This window comes from Carlito syrichta, unplaced genomic scaffold, assembly GCF_000164805.1.
Source record: "Carlito syrichta isolate Samal-C Ts95f unplaced genomic scaffold, Tarsius_syrichta-2.0.1 Scaffold123562, whole genome shotgun sequence".
Lineage (NCBI taxonomy): Eukaryota > Metazoa > Chordata > Mammalia > Primates > Tarsiidae > Carlito > Carlito syrichta.
In genome coordinates, this window is record NW_007067658.1 from 73,347 (window position 1) to 80,106 (window position 6,760).

Genomic DNA, 6,760 nt, shown 5'->3' on the forward strand with positions numbered 1-6,760 from the left:
CAAAAAAAAAAAAGTAGGACAGAGACACATATAAAGTACATTAGCAATGACACAGAAACAAGCAGTTAATAGTGTGTGAGTGCTGAGGAAGGTTTAAAGAAATAAAACACAAAGACTGATTCATATTTCTACTTCCTCCTAAAAAAAAATTGGTAAAAAATTCCCAAATATCATGAATTAATTGACTTTTTAGAAAAAAGTAGAGTCTGGCCACCATCTATTATAAGAGCTCACAGAGAGCTGGGCTTGGTGGCTCAGCCTGTAATCCCATGCCTTTGGGAGGCTGAGGTGAGTGGATTGCCTGAGCCCGCGGGTTCGAGACACGCCTGGGAAACTTGATGAGACCTCATCTCCACAATAAATGAAAAAAAATCAGCCGGGTGTGGTGGCGCGCCTGTAGTTCCAGCTACTTGGAAGGCTGAGGCAGAAGGATCGCCAGAGCCCAGCAGGTCGAGGCTGCGGCGGCCGGGAGCGGCCACTGCACTCCAGTCTGGGCGACAGAGTGAGACTCTAACTCAAAAACAAAAACAAAACCAAAAAAAAAGCTCACAGAGCTTGGTAATCCTGCCTTACTCACCATAGTACCCCAAGTGCCAAGATGGGCGTACGCAACCAACAGGCATTAATTAATATTTGTTATAGTAATAATAACATTTTAATTAACATTAATTGCAATATTTGTAATAATAGACAACAAACCTCTACCATGATAAATGACAAATTCAACCAATGGGAATATGAGGCCAAAATGAAAAAAGGTATAGAAAAAGCTTAATTCTGATTGAAGGAATCTGGGGTCTTCTGGCTCCTTGGAATAGACATAAATCCAATGATTCAAAAGATAAGGTTAGAATTTAGACAAATACATTTTACTGTTATGAATTAAGTCACTATCACATGGCCACTAAATTTTGCATTCTAAAATTACAGCAAAAGAAAAAAAAAAAAGAAAACAGAGCACTCTAATTCTATGTGTACATCAAATCAAAGAAATATTTCCTCCTCAGCCGGGCTCGATGGCTCAGCCTGCAATCCCATGCTTTAGGAGGCTGAGGTGAGTGGATTGCCTGAGCCCGTGGGTTCAAGACCTGCCTGGGCAACTTGGCGAGACCTCATCTCTACAATAAATAAAAAAAAAATTATCCGGGCGTAGTAACACATGCCTGTAGTTCCAGCTACTTGGAAGGCTGAGGCGGAAAGATCACCGGAGCCCAGCAGGTCAAGGCTGCAGTGGCCGGGAGTGGCCACTGCACTCCAGTCTGGGTGACAGAGTGAGACTCCTATTCAAAAAAAAGAAATATATTTCCTCCTTATTGAGCCACTTATAGCTGACATATTACCAATTCTTTCTAAAAAAAAAAAAAAAAAAAGAAGAAAAAGAAGAAAAAGAAAAGCTGTCCTATATTTTAAAGACTTAGAATAAATAATCAGAAAAATGACAAATCTAAACTATAGAATATTTCTTACTTTAATGCAAAATCAGATTCCTGTGATTGGGTTAGAAATAGATTTCTTTTTTTGCCAACAGCTATTTAGATCTTTTGAATATCTAACTTTTCATTTGTAAACTTAACTTATTCTGATAGGCATAAATTGCATTATGAATAAGACTCCTCCAAAATAACTATGACAGTATTGTCAAATGCTACACATTCTACCTCTCATCTTTTTCTCATTTTTAGCTGAGATATAATTAACATAAGATTTACCATGATAAAAGTGTACAATTCAGTTGGGTTTTTTTAGTATATTCACAAGGTTTTAAAACCATTACCATTTTCTAATTCTAGAACATTCTCATTACCCCAAACAGAAATTGCATATCCGTTCTGTCATTCATCATCCTCTGGCAATCATTAATCTACTCTGTGGTCTTTTGTTTTTAATATGCTCTATTAAGGCACTATTATTCTTTCAGGAATATAAGTAAAAAGAGGATCCAATATAGGTTGCCATCTAGAATAGGTTGCCTATTTTTTCCTAGAAAAAAGGTAAGCACATATTATACTTGATTATTATTATTAATTTTTTTTTTGAGTCGGGGTCTCACTCTGTTGCTTAGGCTGGAGTGCATAGCTCACTGCAGCCTCCACCTCCTAGGTTCAGGAGATCCTTCTGCCTCGGCCTTCCAAAGTGCTGGGATTAGAGATGTGAATCACTGTACCTGGCATCTCTTGGTTTTTCTTGATTGTTTTGTATGAATTATTTATATATGCTAGATATAATGTCAGATTCATGTATTACAATATTTTTGCTTTACTATGGCTTGCCTTTCTACATTCTTTTTTTTTTTTTTTTTTTTTTTGAGTTGGAGTCTCACTCTGTCACCCAGACTGGAGTGCAGTGGCATGCTCCCGGGCACCACAGACTTGACCTGCTGGGCTCCGATGATCCTTCCACCTCAGCCTTCCAAGTAGCCGGAACTATAGGCACGTGCTACCAGGCCCGGCTAATTTTTTTTTAATTTATTGTAGAGATGAGGTCTCACCAAGTTGCCCAGGCAGGTCTCGAACCCGCGGGCTCAGGCAATCCACTCACCTCACCCCCCAAGGGTGCAGTATTACAGGCTGAGCCACCGAGCCCGGCTTCCACATTCTTCATACTGTCTTTAACAAGACAAATGTTCATGTAATCCAATTTATCAATCTTTTGCTTTATGCTTAGTGCTTTTTGTCTCCCATTGAAGAAATCTTTGCCAATCCCAAAGTCATGAAGATATCCTCCTATCTAGAAATTTTATTTACTTTTCACATTTGGATCCACGATGCATCCAGAATGAATTTTCTGTGAATGGTATGCTGTAAGAGTTAAGATCTTTTATTCAAGTATGCATAAATGTGTGTGTCTGGACACATTCTGTTCACTGGTCTACTTATTAATTCTTGTGCTTCCACCATACTGTCTTAATTACTGATGCTTTACATTAACTCTTCAGTCAGGTGGTAGAATTCTCTCTGCTTGGTTCTTCAAGATCATCTTGGCTGTCATTGGTACGCTGTGTTTCCACATAAACTTTAGAATCAGCTTGTCATTTCATAACATCAAGTCTTCCAAGTCATGACATGAGCATAGTTGTTTTATTGATTTATTTAGGCCTTCAAATTTCTCTTAAACATATATATTTCCTCTCCAAAAGCACTAAGGCATCTTAATAATATCTTATAGTTATCTGCAGGGTGGGTTTACACACTTTTGTTAGATTTATTCTTAGGCATTTCATGTTTTTATATATATATATATATATATATATATATTTTTTTTTTTTTTGAGTTGGAGTCTCATTCTGTTGCCCAGGCTGGAGCACAGTAGCATGATCACAGCTACCAAAGCCTCAGTCTGCCGGGCTCAGGAAACCCTATCCCCTCAGCCTTCCAAGTAGCTGAAACTGTAAGCATGCGCCACCACGCCCAGTTAAATTTTTGATTTATTGTAGAGACGAGGTCTTGCCAGGTTGCCCTGGCTGGTCTTGAACCCACACGTTCAGGCAATCCTCTCACCTCGGCATCCCAAAGTGCTGGGATTATAGGTGTGAGCCATGGCGCCTGGCTGCTATTTTAAACTATATTACATTTTAATTCATTTTTAAAATTTGCTTGTTACTATTACATAAAAATACAATTAAGTTTGACATACTGACTTTCTATATAGAGACTTTGCTATATTCATGTTCATAGTCTACAAATTATTTTTAATTACCTTTACTGAATAAATAATTAATTACTTGCTCACAGTCTATAAATTCTTTTAGATTTTATACTTACACAATTGTGTCATCTGCAAATAATGACAGCATAATTTCCCCTTTATCATTCTTACCTGTTTTCTTTCTTTTTTCCTGCCTTAGTGCACTGGCTAGGACTTCTGTGATAGTGAATAACTATGTCTTGTCAATCTTGGGTAGAAAGCTGTCAAAATTTCACCATTTAGTATGATGCGTGCTTTAGGTCTTTTTATAGTCACTTTTTATCAGATTAAATAAATTCCCTTCTACCAAAACACACAATACTTTTTTCAAAGACTTCATTTCACATCCATCTCTTTTTAATGTGCAACCAATGTTTGGCACATAGAAGATGACTGCATGATGACTAAATCAGAGAACTTTAAAATATGAAATCCTAAAGTTGTAAACTTGATTAGCAGAGAACTAATTATTTTCATATGGTAGCTGTAATTGAAGAAACATTAACTTTAAGCACATAAATATTATTTGGAGGAACCTGCTGGTTTCTACAATGAAGGAGTATTTGCAGATTTTACCATGGTACTTAAAGTTTATCATCATTTTAAGATTAAGGGAATGTAAGAAAACATAACACTTCCCACAACAACAGAAAACACATCCCAAAATCTGTCATCGTATCTATAAAGCACATATGGTCTATTACAGAAAATCCATACTTACATGATTGCAATCTGAAGAAATTTCATTTTCAGGCTAGGAAAAAAAAAAAGAAGAGATGATGTTAAAATTAAAAAAAAAAAAAACCTTTCAAGTTTTCAAACACCACCAAAATAAACTCAAAACAAGAAATCTGAATATTCAACCAAATATGTTTCTGCAATATAAGCATTAAAGTGAAGCTTACATATCTTTTAGACTATTGGGGAGAACAGTACACATAAGACATAATCCCTTCTCAATCGATGGTACAATCCGAAAATAAGGAGAATGGAGAAGAATGTACTAAAGCAATAGTGACACATAGGATCCCTACATGGTACTTTATGATTCTGAAAGCTAACGAGGATATGGAACATCACAGGTACCCTTTCTTTATAGAAAGTTAGATATCAAACAGGCTTATTCTAGAGTGTAGAGAAGATCCATCAATAATTTAAAAACTGAAAATCTAATATCCAAGTTTAAAATTTAGTGTCACCATTGAGGGAAGCTAGGTGATATTTTTGAAACTTCTTATGAGTCTATAATTAAAAATACTTTTGAAAAACTGGAAATTGCCAGGCTCAGTGGCTCAGCCTGTAATCCTGCGCCTTTGGGAGGCTGAGGTGAGTGGATTGCCTGAGCCCGCAGGTTCGAGACCCGCCTGGGCAGCGAGACCACATCTCTACAATAAATCAAAAAATCAGCCGGGCGTGGTAGTGCATGCCTGTAATTCCAGCTCCTTGGAAGACTGAGGCGGAAGGATCACTGGAGTCCAGCAGGTCAAGGCTGCGGTGGCTGGGAGCAGCCATTGCACTCCAGTCTGGGCAACAGAGTGAGACTCCAACTCAAAAAAAAAAAAAAAAAAAGAAAAACTGGAAATTATATATATTCCTATGGATACACTTCTTTTTGTAAAGCCCAATAAACACCCAGAGATAAAATGAACTTTCAATTCCAAGGCAAAGAGGAAAAAAAATCCTCAGCCTTATTTTGTTTTAATAATTCTGGGTTTTATTCCTCATGCTATTTATTCATCTTCTGGGATTCAAGACAATCAAGTCTACCTGTATTTACAGTTTTGTGGAAACAGATACATCATATCTGTCTGATTGGGACACGATGAGAATGATGTAGTGTTAGAAGTGAACTTGAGTCAGCACCCACATCTGTTTTCATTCTTTGAGATTTTTGTCTTTTAGTTCTTTATCAAATGGTTGAGTGCTAAACAGCATTTTCTTTTTATGCTGGCATTAATGAGGTTCCCACCATTGATAACAATCAGTTGAAATAATGCTTCAAAATGATCCCAAGAAATTAACCCACAGATACGCATATACTGAATGATGATGAACTCAAAATTTGCTAGGCACTGTTGCAAGATACAAAGACAAGATTTTATCAGTCTCTAACCTCAGGTTGTTTACAATTCAGTTGTAGAGAAAAAATAGTGGCCAGGCGTGGTGGCTCACACCTATAATCCCAGTACTTTGGGAGGCCGAGGTGAGAGGATTGTCTAAGCTCAGGGGTTCGAGACCAGCCCGGAGAACTTGGCGAGACCCCCATCTCTACAATAAATCAAAAAATTGGCTGGGTGTGGTGGCATATGGCTGTAGTTCCAGCTACTTGGAAGATTGAGGCAGAAGGATCACCTGAGCCCAGCAGCTCCAGGCTGCAGTGCCTGGTGAGCATGTCACTGCACTCCAGCCAGGGCGACAGAGTGAGACTCCAATTCAAAAAAAAAAAAAAAATGAAGTCAAAAAAGGCAGAGCAGGGACCTGAGCTAGGCCTAAAGAATATTAGAAGAGTGATCTCCAAAGAGAAATAGAGTGATTCCTCAAAGAGAAAATTAAATTATCTCCTGGAGCTCAGGATGAAAATAGAACTTCTATTTTTGAAAAAGCTTATCCTTTAATTTATACTTTAATGTATTTATAATGCATATTAAAATAATTAAAATTTTATGGACTGGACATATGCTTAATAATTTTTTCAAATGATAAAAAGAACATGATCAAAACAGAGGATTAAGAACTTAAATCCTTCTAATCAGTTTCAGAGTTCTATCTGGACGTCTACCCTTCAAATCAAAGGCAAAGCCAGTGGAAGCAACAGATTCGAAGCTGAGCTAAGCCACATTACAGCTGCTCCTTATCATTCTGGAGATAGAAATATGGGTTTTAAAAAGAAGGGTCTTTTACATCAAATGTTTACTCACTGGAGATAAAATAACTGTCCTCATTTTTTTTTAGTTGGAGTCTCACTTTGTTGCCCAGGTTGAAGTGCAGTGGTACAACTGTCCTCTTAAAAAACTGTATGAATTGCCTGAGCCTGCGGGTTCGAGACCCGCCTGGGCAGCGAGACCTCATCTCTACA

The 6,760-nt window shown here is 37.6% G+C and overlaps 1 protein-coding gene across 1 annotated transcript in view; it reads right to left on the bottom strand.

Annotated features, from left to right (window-relative positions):
- Positions 1-4,434, bottom strand: part of GLG1 (golgi glycoprotein 1) — a 64,113-nt gene extending 59,679 nt beyond the window's left edge. The window contains exon 1 of the mRNA XM_021707721.1: positions 4,406-4,434. The gene's annotated coding sequence lies outside the window, so the exon portion shown is untranslated. The remainder of the gene's footprint in view (positions 1-4,405) is intronic.
- Between the last annotated feature and the right edge of the window lie 2,326 nt (positions 4,435-6,760).